We start from the raw sequence: 22,411 nt of genomic DNA, 5'->3' as shown, positions 1-22,411 counted from the left end.
CTGCTCTGCTCCTGTTCTCCCTGGCGGTGAGTAGTGTTTGAGCCGTGGTAGACACTCCTAGGTCAGTCCCTGCTTGCGGTGCCGGGCGGAGGCTTGGAGAAGAGAGGGGGCCCCTGGCCGGGGTCCTCACCACCCCTGTCCCAGCTATGTGGCTTTAGGCAAGCCACAGTTTCGGAGATTTGTGCACTGAGGGTCTAAGTGGAACGTCACAGATTTCCTGACAGCTCTGCGACTGAGTAACTCTATGAGCAACTGAACGGCTCCTGGACCATATGGGGAACCAAGAAGGAAGTTCCAAACTGAGTGGCGCCGTGAGCTTTGATATAAAACACACATTTCAGTGCCCTTCAGAAAGCGTCCTTATGCTAGTTCAGGAATGCGAAGAAAAGAAACTGAATGGCAAATCCAGATAAGGAGCGAGGCTGAGGGCATTTTGCAGAGGTCTGGTAGCCACACGGGGAGCGGAGGAACTCTGGAATATGAAGGCACACGTGTGATTATTCTTTCATTTGTGAAGAAGATCTCTGTAGGGAATCACCCTGGCAGGAGGACCTGGCCACACAATTCATGTTCCGTTCTCTCTCCCTGGGGGCACCTTTGCATGATGCATCCTGTCTGTGGACTGAGTTTCTAGGCAGGCTGATGTCCCTCGTGGGAAGGGCAGCAAGCCTTGCAGGTCACCTCAAGGCTCAAGCTCCTCGCGGGGTGGGTCCAGCTTCCATCTGAAGAATACAGTGGATCAGCAGCTGCCACCCTCCCACCATCACATGGGCACCAAGGCCCGTGAGCCTGGCGCAGTCAGACCCGGCTGCTCTCTCCCATCGCTCCCCTCCTCACCCACCGGTCCCAGCATGCAGCGGACACGGGCACTACAGTCCCGATGAGCCCTGTGACCCTGCCCACGTATGTCTTCTCTGTAGCCCTGTCACCAAGCGCTTTCCCAGGTCATCTCCTGGGCTTATCAAAGGATGCAGGCAAAGAGATCAACGTCCTTCTTCTTCCCAGAAAGACCATTTCCAAGTCGATGATCAATTTAATGAACGTGACTGATGTTCCTCAGAAACGAAGTTGATAAATACGTAAATGAGAATTTTAAAATGAATGGATAAAAAGTCACTAGCAGATGATTACTTTGGACAAGTGTAAGTAAGCTGTGTGTTCTCAGAGCGCCTGTGTCTTTCATCTTTATGCCCCAGTGTCGAAAACTGCACAATCCCAGCACGAGGCCTTTGAGTGTTCCGGCGAAGGAACACAAGGCCTGGTCCTCGCAGTGGAGAATGGTTGGATACGGACTCACTGGAGCACAGCCTTCGGATGAACCAGTTTATCTTCAGAGAAAATTCGGCCGTGGTAACATGCAGGTCAATAGACAGAAAATGAGTTTCTGAATCTTTGAATCACATGACATGAAACTGAACTTACTGTGTGTTGTTTATAAAATGCATCTGAGGCGCTGGGCCGTAAGGACTGATGCGGTGCCTCCTGGGTTTCCACTCTCAGAACCAGTTGGCTTGTTTCCGTCTTCCTTCTCCTAGGTGGGGGTGAGTGATGCCAGTGCCTGTGGCCAGTCTTCCTGTCCTGTGGCCCTTGCTTGTATCCAGTGATGTCTGCAGTCACAGCAATGCAGTTTAACTAGTTCAGTTCCTGCAATTCAAGTCACGATTGCCGATTTTCAGTACCTCTGGGGCAATTTAAGATATGGAGAGCTTAAGGAAACGAAGCTCTCCCCCGCAAGGTGCTTCTGCTGCGGCACGGGAGAAACACTTCCACACACACAACCGCTACACTACGAGGTAGAGGAACGGGACTCCACAGGGCACAGGAGAGCAGAGGGATGAGTTCCCAGGAGAAAGAGGAAGAGGATCATCCTGGTGAGCCTGGAATTAGAAGGAATTGTTTCTTCCTGACAAAAGAATGTTGATTCTGCTTTTAGACTCACTGTTTTAACACAAAAGATACTTCAGTCTCATTATTAAAACGGTCATCACAATTTCCATTGATCTATTAATTCATAGCTATTATAATCATCCTGGCCATTAGCTTTCGGTGCTCCTCTCCTATGAAAATTATTATTTTATGCTATAATTATAATGTTAGCAGTAACTCATGCTATTAGAATACTTACTGGTCACTGTTAACCTCACAGCCTCTAAAATGCTTCTGTATTCAAGTTTTACAATGTTCGTTCCGTGATTTATGCTACGCCACTAAGCTAGGCCCACTTGGAATCCATGAAACGTCAAAGCAGAAAAACAACAGCACTTTATAACCCAGCCAGTGCATGCGCTCATTTACAATTTTATAGCGCGTCCTCTTGATACTGAGAACTATTGGGATTTCTGAACCCTTTAAAGCCATCTTTATAAAGATTTTCCTGAGCCAGTAATTTTAAATGACTACAGTACTTTGTCAAAGGCCCTTAATTAAAATCATCTCTGAATGTCAGCAAGAGGGATGGAGTGGAGAATGATTTAAAGACTACAGACAAGTCTAGGTGAGCAGAATTTCCCATCATTTTAACATTTCCCTTTTGCTAAAGTGATTGAATAGATTATTTATGAACATCAAGCAAATTCTCTGGAATTAAAAAAAAAAATTATATCCCATCCATTCTCAGGCACACTGCCTTGTCAGGGAAAGAGAAAATGCTGCGTAGCTTAAGTCACAAAACCTCACTGTGCTCTAGACATAAAGCTGCTTTGTGGTTAGGTCCTGGCACCATGGATCCTAATGCAAATTTCCTATTAAATAATTTGCTTATTTGGACTTTTCAGTCACTGCAGTTTTATTTTCTAAGACATGCGACTATTATAAGACATTACATGAAACAAGGTGTGTAGTTTAATGTTCTCTCCTGGGAGGTTGGAGGGAGCAGGGCGGAGAACATGTCATAGGCTGCTGACTGGGGTATTTTATTCTTGGTGGAAAAAGCAAGGTTCTGTGTCATGAACTGGATGTGTGTGAATGTGACAGAACCAGAAACTTCATCTTACTTGGTCTCCTTCAGGGGCAGAAGCTTATTTCCCACACCCTCCTGCTGAGCTCGTGGGACCTTGGTCTCGCCTGCTCATGGCTCACTGTCCATTGGCAAGGTTGGCTGAGAGCATGGCGTCATCCAGAGCAATTCCTTCCCTTGCTTCAGAAACACAGCACTGTGGGCTCCGGGCCACGCAGGCCCCCTTCGTGAGGGACAACACTCAGAAGAGGACGCAGGCACCATCGGAAGCCTCCTGAGACAGGTGGTCCTTCCGGGCAGCCTTCTAGAGGGATTGGTGCTCGCCAGCAATGGCTGGAGTTGGGCCTCCCACGGCTTCAGAACCGCATGTGCCTGGACTGCCGATGGTTCTGAGAGTCTGCAGGTGAAGGAAGACTCCAGGTTGGGACCAGATTCTTGCCTCAGGGATTGTGGCTTGGACTCATGTCCAGGATTTTGATACTAGTACGAAATATTTTAAGAATGAACACAGATGCCTGTAAGGTCCTACACAAACCAAGGAAATTGGAGAATAAAACCATAAGAAATGAGTGTTCTCAGGCCTCACCACCTGCTGCTGGGTGGTCAGACAGGCACTGCATGGTCCTTCATGCGTTTCTTTGGAAGGGCAGCTTGGCAGAGGCAGATGACATCACACAGATTTATTTTAATTTTTTTGACACAGGATTCATTGAAATAGTTTTGTTTACTTTCCTTACGAGAAATAAAAACCTGTACGTGGTAGAGAGTATTTTACCTTTCCATGAGGTCTAAAGATTTTAATATGGTTTAATCAATGGCTTGGGTATGACACACACTTAATTTCTGGGTTAGTCCAAATTTGCTTTTAGCATACTGTAAACCAGATGTTCCTGGAAAGAAAAAAAAGCTTCAGCCTTTAATTTTTTGTGTATATGTGTGTGTTTTGCTTGAGGCATAAAAATCATTTTCCCTCTTCAGTAAGGTTGTTTTCAATTACAATTATGTTTTCACTACAAATACCAAAAAAAAAAAAAAAAACTAACGGATATGTTGAGTTATTAGTTTATCTTTCAACATGCTGGTATTAATCCAGTTATTATGTTATAACTTTTAAAAACATATTCAAATGACAACCTTAATAACATCCAAAGCATAGCAAATTTGGCCTCTTTCTCTCTTTTCCCAAACATAAAAGCTGGGAAAGGACCCATGGTTTCTGCCAACTGCCCAGAAAAACACATGTGCTGAGCACATGGGGCCTACGGATCTTCCAAAACCTCACGTACCTGCCGTGCTAAATGTGCCCAACACATCTCCTCCTGCGGAAGGACCCGTTTGTCCCCACACCGCTGCGGCCAAGGGACACAGCGCAGGCAGCCTGCACATGCTGGCAGTGGTGGCCACCTTGGTGTCCAGAAATGCAACTGAAACTCTGAGTATCCTCCTGACTTCTATGAAGCCCTGGATGAAATAGTGTCTTATGTTCAGAACGCTGGTTACATCTCCAGCGGCGACTAAACACCATTTCCTTCAATCCTGAGTGTTTTCAAAGGTCCCCAGTCACTAGACAGTTAACCGAGAGGAACATCTCAGGAAAGCAGTTTTGGGGATACTTTAAAGAATGTCCTCCACGAGTAGGAAAGAGGACTTGACCAGCTGGAAAGCCTCGTTCTTACTGTACTTGCCTGCTGAGCAAGGGTGCAGTTTGTCTGGGACTAAGGGAGCTCTCAGGACACTGGTCTTTTGGTTCTGAAACCGGCGAGGCCCCAGACAGCAGGCCCAGGTGGGCTGCCCTATCTGCCAATGTCTTCACACCTCTATATGGGCAGACATCTATATTTTAGTATCTGTTACAGATATTTTCATGTTCCATCTGCCATTGGCACTGTTTCTATACAACAGTATAGGAGACTCCTTTGCTTGTCAAAAAGCAAATGCACAAAAACTCAAATTAGGTCAAGCAAACAAAAGCACAAAGGCCGTGTAGTGGCCACGGGAGCTGAGGACGGGAGTGCAAGAGGCCGGGCTCCCAGGGCGGCCGCCCGACTGCTGCACTGATGCTGCGCCTGAATCTCTGCCTCTGCCTCCCCTTCTTCTTCCTGGGCATTGGCTGCCCCCTTCCCTGCAGGCAGCCTTCCTCCACGTGGGGAAGACATGGTGCTTGGCTGCTGTATCCACCAGTCTTTCCTTCCCTGACAACAACGGCAGAGAAGAGATGGATATTTAAACACCAGGCCAGGATAAAGACAGGCCCGGTTTTAGTCACTTGCCCACGTCAACACATCTCCACACCCTGGATCCAAGTGACTATGACACCCAGAGCTGCCTCGGTCTCGTGCCCACGTCCTGGCCCAGTGGGGACAGGGTATGCTACACTTCTAGCCTCAGTGCCAACACCTGTCTCAACTCACTGAGAATGAGCGGTGCCTCAGAAGAAGCAGGCAGGGACTGTCCCTAGAAGGAAAAGGAAAGGCGGGTCCCGGGCTGCTGCATAGCGCACAGATGTTCTCCGCAAATGACCAGGCGGCCCTGGAGCCTTGAGCTCTCTGTGCTCTCTCTAGGCGAGCCATCCAGCACTCAGGTGTGGGGGCTTTGGCTGGGATCCTCCAGGTCTGTTCAAGCTGATTCTGCTGCCAGGGTTCCTAAATGAACTGAAACGTGGACTTGGGCCTCAAGTTTAAGTACGGTTTTTTCCACCCGCCATCTCCAGTGCAGACGCTGAAAGACACAGGGGCAATGGCCTCAGTCCTGGAGGAAAGGCTTCCTGGCAGCCCACGGGAGCCTGCAGGGGAACGTGCGTCGGGAGCAGAGCCATGGCCCAGGCCTGCGTCTCCTCGTTGGCCTGTTCCTGTCCCCACCGACGCTGGCGGAGGAGAGGCAGCGCTCCCGCTGCACTCGGAGGGTGAACACCGAGGCCCCAGAGTGTCAGTGGGTGCCCTGGACCTTGCAGCATTAGCCACAGTTCTCTCCAGTATGTGGGGAAACATTTGTAACACAAACTGTTGTCTGGCCAACAACCATGTCCCCGCTTCCTTCCTAGAGGGTCCAGATTGTCCACCACGACAAGGATGACCCCTTCTCCAACAGCGATGGAGGGTCCTGGAGGCTCAGACCCAGCTCTTGTCCACCACTGGCACCCTGTGCTGGGCTTCTGGGAGGGCTCTGCAAAAGGAAACCCGTGGGGTCGTCGTGTGCGGCCTGGAAATGTCAGTGCACCTCAACTCCATGAGAGCAGCTCGAGGACAAAGTCAGCGTAGTCCCGGAGCCAGGGCAAAACCGGAAACTCCAAACAGACTTCATTGCAGGAACTTAATTTTACTGCAAATTACAATTGGTCTTAAGGGGCATAGTTTTCATGCAACAAAATATACGGCGACGATCACCAGGATTTTCAGAAAATCGACATCATCTCATGAGAAATTCCAACTACGTGTGAGAAACGGAGACAGTTTCATTGATCATCTGTGCCACGCGCAGCTAGAATGTATTGGGAAGTATAAAATTTAATTCCTTCGTTTCTTACACAAATTAATGCTTTGTATTTAAATGAACCTTGGAATGTTTATACAAAGAATCAGAAATCATTCATCTGAGAGCAGTACTGTTGTCCACCTTTTCTTCTAATTTCTACTTTGGCTTTTTTTTTATGATTTTAAAATGCAAAAAATGCAGAATGGGGGTGGCTTTGGTGACTTCTCCCCAAATTTCTAAAAATCGAGCTTTTATGGATCATGCTTTCTCTAGAGAAGAATAAACCATATTCTGGTACCAAATGTGCATTTCCAAACAATTAACTGATTATTTAACAAGAACTAGAAAATGAAATAAAAGGGGAGAACACAGATGAAGAGCATTAAAAGGAAAACCGAAGGCACATTAAATTTAATAAATATTAATAATATAATAAACAGATATGAATTTAATAGAGCTTCACTGGGCAAAGAAGGAACTGCAAGGGAGGTGAGGCCCAGAAACAGTGGTCTTGGCTCCTGCCCAGCTCTCAACACACTTTGACAGGGTTGCAATTCGTGGCTGCCTGTGATTGGCTGCCACTCTGTGATTGGCATGGAGTAGGTCATGACTGCTCACAGGTCCAGGTAAGGAACAGTTCACTATGTACAGAGGAACCTTTAGGCATAACTTAAAATATGTAAATAGGCAGCTTTAGGCTACACTTACCAAGTAGCATTGCTTCAGCAGGGGACAGAGTTCAGCCACATCACTGACTGGCCATGTCTCTGGAAGGTGCCCTTGGCATGGCCTCAGGAGGGGACGGAGGTCAGCAGCATTACTGACCAGCTACGTGGCTGGACGGTGCCCTTGGTGTGGCCTCAGCAGGGGACAGAGTTCAGCCACATCACTGACCAGCCATGTCTCTGGAAGGTGCCCTTGGCATGGTCTCAGGAGGGGATGGAGGTCAGCATCATTACTGACCAGTTACGTGGCTGGACGGTGCCCTTGGTGTGGCCTCAGCAGGGGACAGAGGTCAGCCACATCACTGACCAACCATGTCTCTGGAAGGTGCCCTTGGTGTGATGTGATAAGAACAGCATCCATGTCTGTCTGTGATCTTCTCCCCTAAACTCCATAAGCCCAGTCTAATAGTGAGAAAATCATCAGACAGATCCAAACCGAGGGACATTCTACAAAATGCGTAGAGAGTGCTCCTTAGGACTGTGAGGTCAGCACCACAGGCAGGGTCTGAGAAGTTGTCACAGCCAGGAGGAGCCCAAGGAGGCCTGCGGTCTGGATGCCACGGGGTGTCCTGGACGGGCTCCTCAAACAGAAGTAGGACATCAGGGGAAAAAACGAAAGAAGTTGGAATAAAGTGTGAACTTTGATAAACGTATCAATATGAGTTTCCTGTTTGTAACACATGTCACACAATCGTGTCAGATGTCGGTCACAGGGAAAATGGCGTGAAGCAGACACAGGAAGTCTTCGCACTATCTTCGTAAGGTTTCCGCAAATCCAAAATTGCTCTAAAAGACAAAGTTTATTTAAAAGTTAAACAGGAAGACAAAATAAAAATAAAGTCTACAGCTAACATCATGCTTAATGGCAAAATCATGAGTATTTCCTCCCTCAGATGGGAAACAAGGAGAGGATAGATAGTACGAACATTCTTTTTCAAATAGTATTGGAAGGCGTAGCTACCGCAGTAAGACAAGACAGAGAAGAGGCCCACGGATGTGAAGGAGAAGTGTAAGTGTCAGCATTTGCAGGTAAGCTGGCCGGTGTAGAAAATTTCACTCTCTAAGCCCCAGCTCTAGTTAGTGAGTTCACCAAGTCTGCAGAATGGAAGATCAATGCATGCATAAAAACCACTGGTATCCTATATCCTAACAAAGAACGTGCAAAAACGGAAATAAAAGAACACAGTATCTTCTACGATTGTGCCAAATAGTGGAATTACTAAGAAATGATCGTCTCTTCAAATTATATGTAGCTCACGTAATCCCTTTCAAAATTCCAGCAAGGAATATTCCAAAACAATATACTTATTCTAAATAGTTTATGGATAAGCATAGGCCGAGGAATAGCTAACACGACCTTGAAAAAGAAGAAGGTTGGATAAACGCCTCTCCCATGGTTTACTGTGCATCGACTGTGATAAGGACAGCGTGGGGCTGACAGGGGGGTAGAGAATAGCTTAATGCAGTGGATCATACAGAACCTGAACAAACGCGCACAAATACGTGCAGCTGATTTTTCACAAGGTGCACGAGCAATTCATTGGAAAAAGATACCTTTGCAACAAATGGTGCTGGAGTAATTGGTTATCCATGGGCAAAACGAACAGGCAGCCACTTTTACCTAGATTTTACGATACCTTATACAAAAGTTAACTCCCAGTGGATCCTGGACTTAAAAGTGAAATATAAAACTATTAAATGTTTAGGAAAAAAATCATAGCAGAGAACCTCTGGATCTGGGCTTCGGTAAAAATAGATTCCAAAGTTTTCTCTGTGTTCTTAGCTGCTAACACCAAGGCAAGATGTAATTAAAAATCATAAATTGGACCTCAACAATTTAAAATCTTGTTTTCTGAAAGAATCCTGTAAGATAAAGAAGACACAAGTTACAGGTTGGGAGAAAATATGATCCGAGAGAAAATATTGCAAACCACAAATCTGACAAATGACTGTTACTTGAATTATAAAAAAGAACTTCCCAAACCCAACAGAATAAGAGAAACATCCAGTTAGAAAATGCACAGAAGACATGAACAGACCCTTCACCATGAGAACACGCTGTACAGACAGCAAAAAGACATGTTTATACTCATCATAGATGTGCTGTTCGTCATTGCTAGCCATTTAAGATGTGCAAAGCAGAGCACGAGGTGTCACCACATCAAATGACTAAAAGGAAGAGAACTGGTGACGACATCCAGTTCTGGCAGGGATGTAGAGAAGCTGTTAGTGGGCAGGTGTGGTGGCTCACACCTGTAATCTCAGTATTTTGGGAGGCCGGCTTGGGAGGATTACTTGAGCCTGGAGTTCAAGACCAGCCTGGGCAAGGTGGTGAGACCCTATCTCTACAAACATTTTAAAAGTTAGCCTGGCATGGAGGGGTGCACCTGAAGTCAGCTACTCAAGAGGCTGAGGCGAGAGGATGACTTGAGTCTCGGGGTTTGAAGCCACAGTAAGCTGGGATCACGCCACTGAACTCCAGTCTGGGCAACACAGCAAGACCTAGGTGTCCCCCTGGCATGAGACTTGGGTGTCTGCGAGATGCATCCCACTTTGCAGGTGTGAGCCACCACCCCCTCAGCCCACACCTTCACCTGAGTCTCAGCAGGTGGGAACTGCATGCTTCCGGTGCTCAGCTCTGCATGGCTCTGTCCTGTGCTCTTCCTTTTACACCTTCTTTCTGCAGACTTGGGAAGTCACGTTTCTCTGCCGTCGGAGTTTGTGCCAAATCCCACAGTTCTCCGTGCTCCCCTCACAGTCATCGTCCTGACCTGCACCTCCTTCTCTTCCTGGACTACTTCGGGAGCCCCTGGACAGTCTCTCTGCTTCCAAGCTTGCTCTCCTGCAATCTGATTTCCTTCTCCCACCGACTTGTTTACAATTATTCTCTTTTTCTCCCTGGGACTCTAAAGTGCTTTGCCACCACCCCGCCAGGCAGAACGAGGCCTTCACCGTGATGCAGAAGGCCCTACATGTCTGTCTTCATTCTCCAAGAAACAGGACTTCGAGATGGGATCAGGCAGGCAAAGGTTTATGTCCCCAGCTGCTCCACTTACCTAGACCAACCTTCTTTCTGATGTCGCCTAAGATCATCTTCATGCATCCGTTAAGCCTCTGCTCAAATCTCAGCTCCACTGGGGCAGAAGTGTTGGCTTATACAGGCTCATGCATGTCCCACGAGTGCCCATGTCTTCACATTAGTGGGGGCCATGGGTTCTCTTCCAGCCAGCGATCTGCTAGACGCCAGCCCCTGCCAGGTTTCCTCCTCAGAGTTCAGGTTGATGTCCATGGTTGGCTGCATGGAGTGCAAACTCTTTCCATGTGGATTCTTTGCTTGGGGCATCTAAATTCAGGGCTAAGTTTACCAAGGTACAAATATAAGCTATGCTTTTGAGTCTGCCTTTTCAGAACTTGACTCATGTCAAATGTCAGTCACCCAAGGCCCAGCCCAGCTGTTCACTCCCAGGTGCAGGTCTTCCCGTATTTCCCTCCAGGAGTTTCCCAGTCTGTCCTCTTGTTGGGAAAATTGTGCTCCCCCGAACTCTCAGACGAGTCACTGTCCCTGAGACTCAGAAGCGGTTACGTCTCCGCCATGCTCACCCAACTCTCCCCAGGTCGCTCAGCCTGGGCTGCTGGAGAGCAGGGACTGATTCTTACTCATGATCAGAACCTCACAGCACTGAGCAGGGCCCTGCTCGTGGCTGATTTAGAATACTATGTCTGCCGAGTATCCCTTCTTCAAGACACAAACCCTCTGCCATTGCAAGCAGTTTCAGAGGAGCTGACTCCATTCTCTCTCGGACGGAAGGATACAGGATATAGGCAGGCAGGTGAGCAGGTGGGTCCAGCCGAAGCAGCTTGCACCTTAGCCACAGAAATTGGTTCAGCCACTAGAATAGACCGAACTTGCCTCCTCTGATACTTGAACGCAGAGAAGGTGCCGGTCCCTTGACCACTGACAGACGGAGATGAGAACACAACCAGTGCGCAGAGAGCAGCCTGCACAAGCGGTGGTCTCGCCTTCGGCTGCCCCTGCACTGGAACGTGATTGCAGATCCTGGTCCCACGGGGATCACAGTCACCCCCTTGCCAAGGCTGTAGCTGGAAGGCGAGAGGATTTCATAGGACAGGCTTGGCCCTACTCTCAACAAATTGCCTTGAGGACCTTGTTTGATATCCAGCAGAGTTCCTAAAGTGAAGACAACCTAGGCTTTTGGATCATGAGACCCCTTCACCATGGAGATACATAAACCTAATCTCATACATATTTGTGTATATACATTGCTATATTAAACATACACACATATGCCACATCATGATATGGATACATTTGTACAATTATAGCAATTTTTATATACCAGTTCTTATATCCATATGTGTTACACATCTTTTTCCACTTCTAATGTTCATTACATGTATAATGTATAATTGATTATTGAGCCCCTGAAGGCTCTCTAGCGGATACTATGAGGGTTAACGCGCACACCTTGTTTCATAATTAATATTTGCACAGTGGGCGCTAGCCTGGGCCTCTGGGGTTGAACCTCACCCGCAGTTAACATGTGGCAAGCTGGTGACATAAAGACAGGGGTGACAAAGAGCAACTGATGGAAGGACACGGGGCAGAGAGAAGATGACCTGTCGGAGCTCCACCGTCCTAGGGTGTGGGTCGAGATTAGAAGGCTGCGGAGAAGCAGAGGTGGGGTTGTAAACAAAGCCGACCTTCACACGCGTCCTCTCCAGATTTTGTTTTGAGAGAGAGAGATCAGTTCGTAGTGAGTAGTGACACTGTGGAAGTTTGCAACATAAAAGAAATGAACGCTCCCAGCTGTGTCTGTGGCCCTCTCTATCTTTGTTCCTGGAGATCAGAGCCCAGTGTGAGAAGGCTCTTGTAGGAGCTGGGCTTAAATTGGCGAGAACACAGCTGATCTGCATTCTCCAAAAGTACCGAGTCGAATAGCTATTTGTGCAGTGCATTAGTCCATTTTCATAATGCCATAAAGAACCGCCTGGGCCAGGTGCAGTGGCTCGTGCCTGTAATCCCAAAACTTTGGGAAACTGAGGCGGGTGGATCATCTGAGGTCAGGAGTTTGAGACCAGCCTGGCCAACATGGTGAAACCCCATCTTAATTAAAAATTAGTCAGGCATAGTGGTGCATGCCTATAATCCCAGCTATTAGGCAGGCTGAGGGAGAAGCATCACTTGAACCCAGGAGGTAGAGGTTGCAGTGAGCTGAGATTGCGCCACTGTACTCCAGGCTGGGTAGCAGAGTGAGACTGTCTCAAAAAAAAAAAAAAGAAGAAGAAGAACTGCCTGAGACTAGGTAATTTATAAAGGAAAGAGGTTTAATTGACTCACAATTCAGCATGGCTGGAGAGGCCTCAGGAAACTTCCAATTATGGCAGAAGGCAAAGGGCAAGCAAGGCACCTTCTTCACAAGCAGCAGGAAAGAGAAGTGCTGAGTGAAGGGGGAAGAGCCCCTCATAAAACCATCAGATCCCTTGGGAAGTCACTCACTCTCAGGAGAACAGCATGGGGGAACTGCCCCCATGATTCAGTGACCTCCACCTGGTCTCTTTCTTGACACGTGGGGGTTATGGAGATTACAATTCAAGATAAGATTTGGATGGGGACCCAAAGCCTAACCATGTCACAGAGTGAATCTTGGGATTTGGGAAAAGGACCTGGGGACTGAGAACAAGACAGGAGAAGGCAGCCTGTGCACCCTCCCAAGAAACATGTCACTTACAGGCACCTGTGGAGGTCAAGGTTACCTGGGTCCTGGGGAGTCAAGAATTGACTCTTCAATTGTTATCATTCAAGGCGTTTGGAGTTCATGTGGAAAATATACTCAGAAACCTTCACAAGAAATGACACGGATTTGGCTTTAAAAGACACAAAAGAAGAGACGGGAGTCCTTTCAAAGTGGAGAGATGTATATGGCAGAATTCACAAGGGTGAGAATACATGTTCATTTACAGGTTACAGGAAACAGCAGCAGAAAATCATAACTGTTTAAATATCTGCAAACAGACCTGCTATCCACACACATCACAGGTAAAATCATCACACGAGATTCTTGGCACCATTTCTTCTTCAGTATCTTTCAAAACTCATAACCCACCGAATGTAACTACAGTAAAACGTGGCAGACATTAAAAGATCAGTGCATTAAATCAGTCATTTGGAGATGTTTTTACTAATAGACGCGTAGCCAACATAGCTACATTTTCAAAATAATTTTTATGGAAAGGCTGTAAAGATGTCTTGCAAATGTATAAGCAGGGAATCAATCTTAGAAAATAACCATCCACGAAAAGAAAAGGTTGAATGGAAACAGGAATGGAGAGGCTGGCACAGTCCTGGGAGGGCTTTGCTGTTCAATCTGCCACCATCTGAATCATCGTTGATTCTAACTGCTTTACATTTTCCAGCTGCAGCGAGCCTGCTTCCAAGGTTGTTATACAATGGGTCAGTAACATGTCTGATAATCAGTCGCTTACTAGTGGTAGATCTGTTTCTAATGAGTTCAAAGGGTTTGGTTCTTGCGGGCAGTGTGGACATGTTTTTCCCAGGTTCCACAGCTGTATTGTGTTGAAGAGCAGGCGCTCACTGGTGGGGTAACATGAACCTGCTTCATCATTCCCCCTTTACAGGCACGTCTCCCCTCCCGCCAGGACCACAGGAAGACGAGGACCCACGATGAGGGGAGGCAGAGCAGCGTTGTGTGTGCCTGTGTTTAAATGTTTAAACGTTTATCCGTGTGTCTCAATTTCTTTAGTGTGGCACTTACAGTGCAAAATATAGCAAAGGAAGGGACAGACAGAAACAGAGAAAATGAGTCTGGGTGGGTATGAGTTTTAAAATTATGGTCCTGAATTAAGAACCTCCTTTTTAATGGCAAACAGTTGAGATTGATAAGTATGTTTATTTACACAAAAAGACCGGAATGCATGGGATTTGCCATCATATTCACCTCTCATTTTCATCAAGGAGGTGCTTCCCACATGGAAGCTGCTTTCTGGGGTCACTTGAATGAACCTCTTCCATCAGCAGCGCCCAGCAAAGTCAAAGGTCCTGTTTTCCGTGAAGGGAAAAATTGTCCATGCTAAGCTTTCATATTTGAGCAGTGATGAGCTGACGTCACAGTTTTGTTTCTCGTGTGAAATTAGTTAGATCTGAGAAAAACAAAGGTAAACTCGAGGGACCAAAAAACGTGATTTTACAAAGATCCAACTGGATGAATAAATGGCAAGAACTTAAAAGTGAGATGTCAGGGTTTGTGAAGGGAGTGCCCGAACCTGTCCATCCCCTGAACGTGTTCTGCTAAGAAAGCTCTATTTGTTTAGAATTGCCAAAGCTGTGCACTGAGCACCCATGCTTGCGGGAGTCTCCTTCTCACAGAAGACCAGGTTGTAAGGAGTAAACATAAGAAGTAAATTTGCTCTGCTTGGCTTCTCTTTTATGCCCCAGAGTGCTGTGTTTTTGTTGTTGCTGTTGTTTGCTTGTGCGTTTTTTAAAACAGAATTTCTTCTGGGTTGTGCCTTTCATCTCTTCCTTCAGATCACATCTTACCGATCGGACATACTGTAGGTCCCTGTGGGAATGAGAAGTTTCACATGACACAAACAGAAATGAACTCCTGTATTCCTCTCAGGCCCTTTGTGGAATACGGAGAGGCTAACGTTCTCATTCTGAGACCGCGGTGCTGGGTGCAGGGGAACATGGAGGCCAGGCAGAAGCTTGGGTAGAGAACACAGACGACTCTGGCAGAGAATGGATACCCACATCCACGGGGTTCCCAAAGCAACCACTACCATTTTCTTGCATTAGGGAAACAGGTACTATGTCACTGTGAGAGTCCCCAAGTTTGCTGCTACTGTCCTAGAAGCACCAGCCATCTCTAGGGTTCAGAAAGGTCCCCACTGCTATTTCAACGTGATAATGACGTCAGCTAACATATCACCCAAGCATCAGTGTGGCTGGATATCACGCATCCACTGGCCGCCTGCACAGGCGTTTCACAAAGCCCTCAATGAGGTGAACCTTACATGACACGATTGCATGTTTTGGACTTACTAGTCTACCATGATGGGATTTCGTATTTGTTGATCTTTGCTTATTAACTGTATGGCATTGCAGTTGTCTCTTTCTGGAAAATGCAGCCCTCGTTTTTGAACAGTGAAGGGTTGCCATGCCGGTTGTGGTCTGATTCAATAGTGGTTAGATCTAGCTACCTGTCACTTTACAGCAGTGCCTTTCAGAAATGTGAGTTCTCCCCGTAGTATCAGTTTTCTACTACTGTGATTCAAGCCCCTTTGGCAGTTGGTTTACTCTTGCTTTGGTTTTGAACTAAGAACTTAACCTTGACTTTCATAAATTATAACACCTTTGCTGTAACAACCTTCACACAATGCCAGTGTCACAAGAACAAAATGGCAGGCTTCATACCTGTCCCAGCAGCACTAGATTTAAACCTGGTTAAGACCACACTTTATTATGAGAGAACTTATATGTATATGAGTGTAAGTAGATGGAGAGTTTTTATTGTTAATGATGTGCTTTATGCAAAGATATTTCAAAATTTTTAATTATGATTAAAAATATAATATTAAATTAACTATTATGAACTAAATTTTTGTGTCCCCCTAAAATTTACCTTTGGCAGGTAAATCATAAAAATGAAGCCCTCATTAATGGAATCCATGCCCTTATAAAAGGGACCACAGAGAGCCCGTAAGCCCTCTCTCTATCATACAACACAAAGTCAGGTGTCTGTGGCCCAGAAGAGGGTCCTCACCAAAACCTGACCATTGTGGCACTTCTTAAACATTCTGCCTGTAGACTGTAAGAAATACATTTCTATTGTTTATAAGCCGTTCAATCTGTGGGATTCTGTTACAGCATCCCACATAGATATGGCAGAAATAGATACCAAGAAGGGAGCCATAGCTATACCAACGGAAGCAGCTTTGCAATGGCGATGGGTGGAGGCTGCAAACTTTGTGAGGCACATGTTAGAAAAAGCCTGGACGGTCATGAGTGGACTCCTAAAGGTAAGTCTAGTGAGAATGCAGAAAGAAAAGAGGAGAGCTGTAGAAAACCTTCCACCTTCTTAGGGATCACCTAAATAGACAAGGGCAGAATGTTGGTAGAAACATGTACAGTAAAGGCCATTCTAATGAGGCCTCAAATGAAAAGAGGGAACACATTACCCGAACCTGGAAGAAAGGCCATCCCTGTCATCAAGTGGCAGAGAACTTGGCTGAATTGTGTGTTCCAGAGTTTTGTGAAAGGCAGAGCTTTTGAGTGATGAAATAGTGTATTTAGCTGAGGAGATTTCTCAGCAAAATGTTGAAGGATCAGCTTGGTTCCTCCTGACTGCTTAGGAGGAGACAGAAGTGAGTTGCAAATGAAATTATTAAGCAAAAATAACCAGAACTTAATGATCTTAATAATTCTCAGCCTGTCTATATTGCAAAAAATTAAAAGGCATGATTGGAAAAGCAATCTAATGGTGTGACTGTAACTTAGTTTAGGAGATTAGTGTGGGTGCGAACCACAAGTTAAACAGCCAGTTCAGCAGAAACTAGGCATTATGCTTCAAGATAAAGAAAGAAGAACCTCCTCCCACCAATGATTTGAAGATGATCAGTGCTGTATTCCCATCACAGGTCCAGAGTGTAAGGGTCTGGCAGGGGAAGAGTGAGTTCCCTGGTTCAGGCAGGCCAGCATGCTTCCGCCTGGTGCCTCAGGCTATTTGTAGCAATATAAGACACCAAATTCTCACCTGACTCTAGTATGGCATCACATGACAGAGAGCAGGCCCTGGAAGTATCCAAATATCTTATTCCAAAATATATTTTTGAAGTATTTTTAAATGGCTCTGCAAAGCTCTCTCTCGTGTGGGACATTTACATTCCGTAGAGAATCTCCTTCTCACTCCAGATCTTTCTCTGATCCTGAAGAGACTGGCTGAGAGTCTAGCACCTTTTAAGGCTCTGAACACAAAGCATTTGCCATCTGTCACCTCTAAGGGTGGCAGCCCATAAGACTTCATCTATATAATAAGAACCTTGGTCTCCACAGTCCCTCATTTTAACTCAGACACTCATTTCTATTGATTCAAGGTCTTCAGATAATAATTGTTTCAAACAATTGTCAATCAGAAAATCTTCGAATCCCCCTATGACCTGGAAGGACTATCTGCACCCCCGACTTCCTGTTGTCCCACTTTCTGGACCAAACCAATATACACCTTACGTGTATTGACTGATGTCTGTCTCCATTCAAATGTATAAAATCAAGCTGTAGACCAACAAACTTGGGCACATATTTTCAGGAACTCCTGGGTCTGTATCATGGGTCACAGTTCTAGCATTTGGCTCAAAATACATCTTTTGAAATATTGTACAGAGTTTGGCTTTTTTCATCAACAGACTGCACTGAAGCCTTCGATGCCCCAACCTTCCCCTGATCTGTTATGCAGAAGGATGTGGTGTTTGTTACACATTTTCCATGTTATCATTGTGAATAACTTGATGGTAGAAGAAGAAGAGAACCAGATGTCATGTGCAGCTAAAGAGGGAAAATAGCAGAAAGAAATGAGAAGGTGTTTACAAAATCCTTGCTTCATTCATCAAAAAATGATTCTGTATTAATCATTTGCAAAGAATGAAATACTTATGTGAAATCATATATACAAAGCAGAGTATTAAAACATTTTTTAAATGTATAAATTCCAGCTGGCATGAGTTTGCCAAAAACAATCTTGATTTTTAGCATGTTTCCTATTTAATGTAACATTTAAATTCTTTCCAAATTATCTGTCATTCAAGGTTTCAGCTCGTTTTTGTTTGTGGGCATTCAAAACAATGACGACAAATAAGAAAAGAAACAGCCCAGCCTCCTCTTTTTCTTCTTAAATACAACATTTTTAAAATTTAAGTTTTACTTATTGATTCATTTATTTTTGTAATATATATTTAAGGTATATCACAATATTTTGATATGTGTAAACATAGAGAAATGTTGTCTGTTTGAATCAGGCCAAAATGCAATGGATATAACACAAGGTACCACTTGCCCAGATGAGAGGCTGGCCCCCTGCAGACAGTGAGCAGTGTGGAAATCTCCGTGCCTCCTGCACTGTGCTCAGTAGTCTGCTTCAGGCTCTGAGGTTTGGCATGAGAATGCCTTCCTTGGGTGGCTCTTTTAAATGGGAAATTTGCCTTCAGTGGATGCTTAAAAACCAATAATAAATCAATGTCTTTTCCAAAATCCATGCACATGCACGTATATCGCAGGCTGACACACATTCACATACACCCACATGCTCCTGTACACGTAACCCTTAGTGTGTGGCAAGTATGTGAAACCTATCTAATCTGAATTATTGGGCTCACAGTTTCTATGCCACATGAAATATACGTGAAGTGTGAGTATGACCTTTGAGTCTGTAGATTTTAGTTTCTTTCCTCAACACTGACCTTTCAAGTTCGGGCAAACAATCCTTTTGCCTCACACCATTTAATAGACCCAGGTTTCATCTGTAATCTTAAGCATATTTTCTCCTTTTAAGAATCAACATACCTATCTCAGTAATAACTAATTCAGATGATTTTTATACAAATTGTGGATCCTGTGATACCTGCAGAGCACATGATTTAAATAGTTAATAAATAAGTATGGCCATGTCCATCTGGTCCTGCCAATGGATTTTGTACTTTTAGTAAAGGCCATAATATGTGCAAAAATTCTCTGAATCAGTATTTTCAAATGTTCTTTGTGAGATGTTGATGACCCAAGTGCCCATTTATATACGTACATACATAGGATAGATACTCTATTACAAAAAGAGAAGTCTGATCAAATACTGTGGAGTTTCACAATTCTTATTAGCCATTCACAGAACTGTAGAAACCCCTTAGAAGACAACCAGCTTACATCAAGTGTCCTAGTATTGCTCTAGAGCATACTAATCACAGAGCCCATCAGTGCTCATTGAAGAGTTAAGATGTTTAGATCACATGTGATAGCAGCAATGACTGTATTACATATCAGGCTTGTTCTGAAAACGACGAACTTCACAGTTTACCTGTATTCCTCCATGTAGCAGGATGGGGAAGGAGGTCAGACCATCAGCAGCCCAGGCACAATCAGCCAGTACAGGTGTCACAAGGCTTCATACCCCACACAGAGCACCACACAGGTGGAGGCGACAGACACGCCCAAAACTGTATGAACCTTAGATTGGGATGAGTGGATATTCAAATCGTCACAAAAGCTGACAAAAAGAAAAAAGAAAATATGTAAAGGCCCTGAGATGGAGGAGACCTGGGGAAGAAAGTCAAGGTGGAGGGAACTGAGGGAGTGAGGAGGGGGGTGAGTCAGCTGGGAGGGCAACACGGGCCCTGCAGGACGATGGAGGCCCTGTTCAGTGTTTGAAATCAGAAACAAACTGAAGGATTTGGGGTGGTGAATGAGTCTGCTCTCACCCTGCTCTAAGGAACTGCCTGAGACTGGGTAATTAATGAAGGAATGAGGTTTAATTGACTCATAGTTCCTCAGGGAGGGGGAGGCCTCAGGAAAGTTAAAATCATGGTGGAAATGGAAGCAAACATGTCCTTCTTCACATGGCAGCAGGAGGGAGAATAATGACAGCTGAGTGAAGAGGGAAGCCCTTTATAAAGCCAGCAGATCTCATGAGAACCCACTCAGTTTCACAAGAATAGCATGGGGGATATTGCCCCATAATCCATTATGGGAACCACAATTCAGGATGAGATTTGGATGGGGACACAGCCAAATCACATCAGCTGGGGAGGGATGGGATCACATCTCCATCACTAGAAGAACATCAGCTTCTCTTCGAGAAGAGAGAAAGCAGAGTCTGCTTCCAAAGCTGGTGTCGTGGCCCCAGCAGGAATGGGCAACCGCTTGGTTTTCAGTGGCCGTGCTGTAGACAGATATGACTGGGCATCTAAAATTAAGTACATTGGATGTGGACTTGGCAAGATTTGGTGTTGCATGCACAGGGTGATGAAGGAGGCATGTGCACAGTGACCCCAAGATTTCAGATGAACCCCTCTAGGTGGTTGAGGCGCCACTGCTGAGAAGCAAACTGGCAGGGGGAGGATATTAGGAAGGAGGAGCTGATGAGGAGCAGAGCTTCAGGTAGGTTCAACTGGCTGCCTCTGTGATGCCTGCAAAGGCCCTGGGGTCACTCGCCACTGCACACAGGAGAAAGGTTGGGATGGAGATATACATGGTAATTATCTAATATGGGTTGGCTGTGTCCCCATTCAAATCTCAGCTTGAATTTTATCTCCCAGAATTCCCACATGTTGCGAGAGGAACCCAGGTGGAGGTAGCTGGATCATGGGGGCTGGTCTTTCCCGTGCTATTCTTAAGATAGTGAATAAGTCTCATGAGATCTGATGGGTTTATCAGGGAGTTCCCCTTTTGCTTCTTCCTCATTCTCTCTTGCTGCTGCCATGTAAGAAGTGCCTTTCACCCTCCACCATGAGTATGAGGCCTCCCTAGACATGTGGAGCTATAAGTCCGATTAAGCCTCTTTTCCTTCCCAGTCTCTGGTATGTCTTTACCAGCAGTGTAACAAGGCACTACCACATTATCAGTGTGCAGACTTCTTTCTCCTCCAAAGAAGATGAGGCTCCCAGGGACAGACCACACAGCAGGGAGCGTGGAGCAGCAGGGTGTGGTGTACTGAGGCCTGTGGCTGGCCCTTTGCTGAACTGTTAAACTCTGAAATTGGCAAGACAGATATTGGACTCTCAAGAGCCTTGTGTGCTGGCAGTTCAACACAGCCATTATTAAACATTAAATTGTATAAAATTATAATTCGGTCATATCAAAACCAAGTGTGATAAATACTCAAAACTCATCATTGTCTCCTTTTCCCTCTGCATTTTGTTACTATCTGTGCCTTTGAGGTTGCTTTGATGTATGGAATTTGTGACGGAATGACGGTGTGCGAGCACACACCACTTCCTGTTTGCGAGCACACACCACTTCCTGTTTGCGAGCACACACCACTTTCTGCTTGCGAGCACACACCACTTCCTGTTTGCGAGCACACACCACTTCCTGCTTGCAAGCACACACCACTTCCTGTTTGCAAGCACACACCACTTCCTGTTTGCGCTGGGGCTTCACACCAGGTGCTTGAAGTCAGCCATGATTGGGCATCAACACACAGAAATCAGCAAGCACTATAAATCGGGCCTTTCCCTCGACTCCTAGGTGAGCTGATAGTTGAATATTCACCTGCATGTCACTGCTGGTCCAGCACCAAGCCATGACTAACTTAACGCATATGGACACCCAGCCAGCCAGGAAGACCAAATGTAAAATCAGTCTCCAGGTAATTCACTTTCTGGGTTAATAGCAAAAATAATTCTATTTTCTTAAATTTCGTGACCACTTTCACTACACCGCTACCCAGCCTAACTCCACTATCTACAGGATACAACTAGCCATGACTCATCTCCCCCTCCACCCAACCTTCTCAGCTCATCACACTCTCTTTCATTTTATCTGTGATGGACGAACACGCCAAGGGGCTGCATACGTGAAGTGTGTATAAAACCTCAAAGCTGTATTTAACCTTTTGGTTATATAAACCATAATATTAACATTGATATAGAATAAAATCTGTGTGGAATTTAACACAGAATGTTTTCTTCACAAGGTTACAGAAAACGTACAAGATCAGTCATTAATCAAAATTCACAACTTTAAGGTGGTGATAAGTAGGAAGGAATATTTGATAAGAAGTTGGAACAAATACTTGTTCTTTTCCCCAGGAAGTAAAGAAGGCAGTTGAAATAATTGGTGAACTTTTGACATTGAAGTGGTATATTGTAGAATCCTTTTGCTCAAGAATAGGGGTTCTCTTGGTGATTCTGCAAACCCTAAAAGCATACTGACATTCAAAAGAGTGTATAAAAACAAAAAGAAGAACTCCCAGATTACCTTATAAAGTATCAGATAGTATGAATGACAATTCTTGAAATAAGATACCCTGGAACAAATTATCTTATTACTATTGTTATGGGTTGAATTGCATCCGTCCAAAATATAGATGCACGTCCCCAGAACGTGTGAGAGTGACCTTGTTTGGAAGTCAAATGTGTGCACCTGTAGTCAATTTAAAATGAAGTCCTACTGAGTAGTGTGAGCCCTAATCCAAGGACTGGAGGAAAGGAATCTGGACCCAGAGACATTTACTAAGGG

The sequence above is a fragment of the Callithrix jacchus genome, chromosome 13 (assembly GCF_049354715.1).
Source record: "Callithrix jacchus isolate 240 chromosome 13, calJac240_pri, whole genome shotgun sequence".
NCBI classification, from domain to species: domain Eukaryota; kingdom Metazoa; phylum Chordata; class Mammalia; order Primates; family Cebidae; genus Callithrix; species Callithrix jacchus.
The sequence above is the reverse complement of the archived record's forward strand: the minus strand, read 5'-3'. Positions refer to the sequence as shown.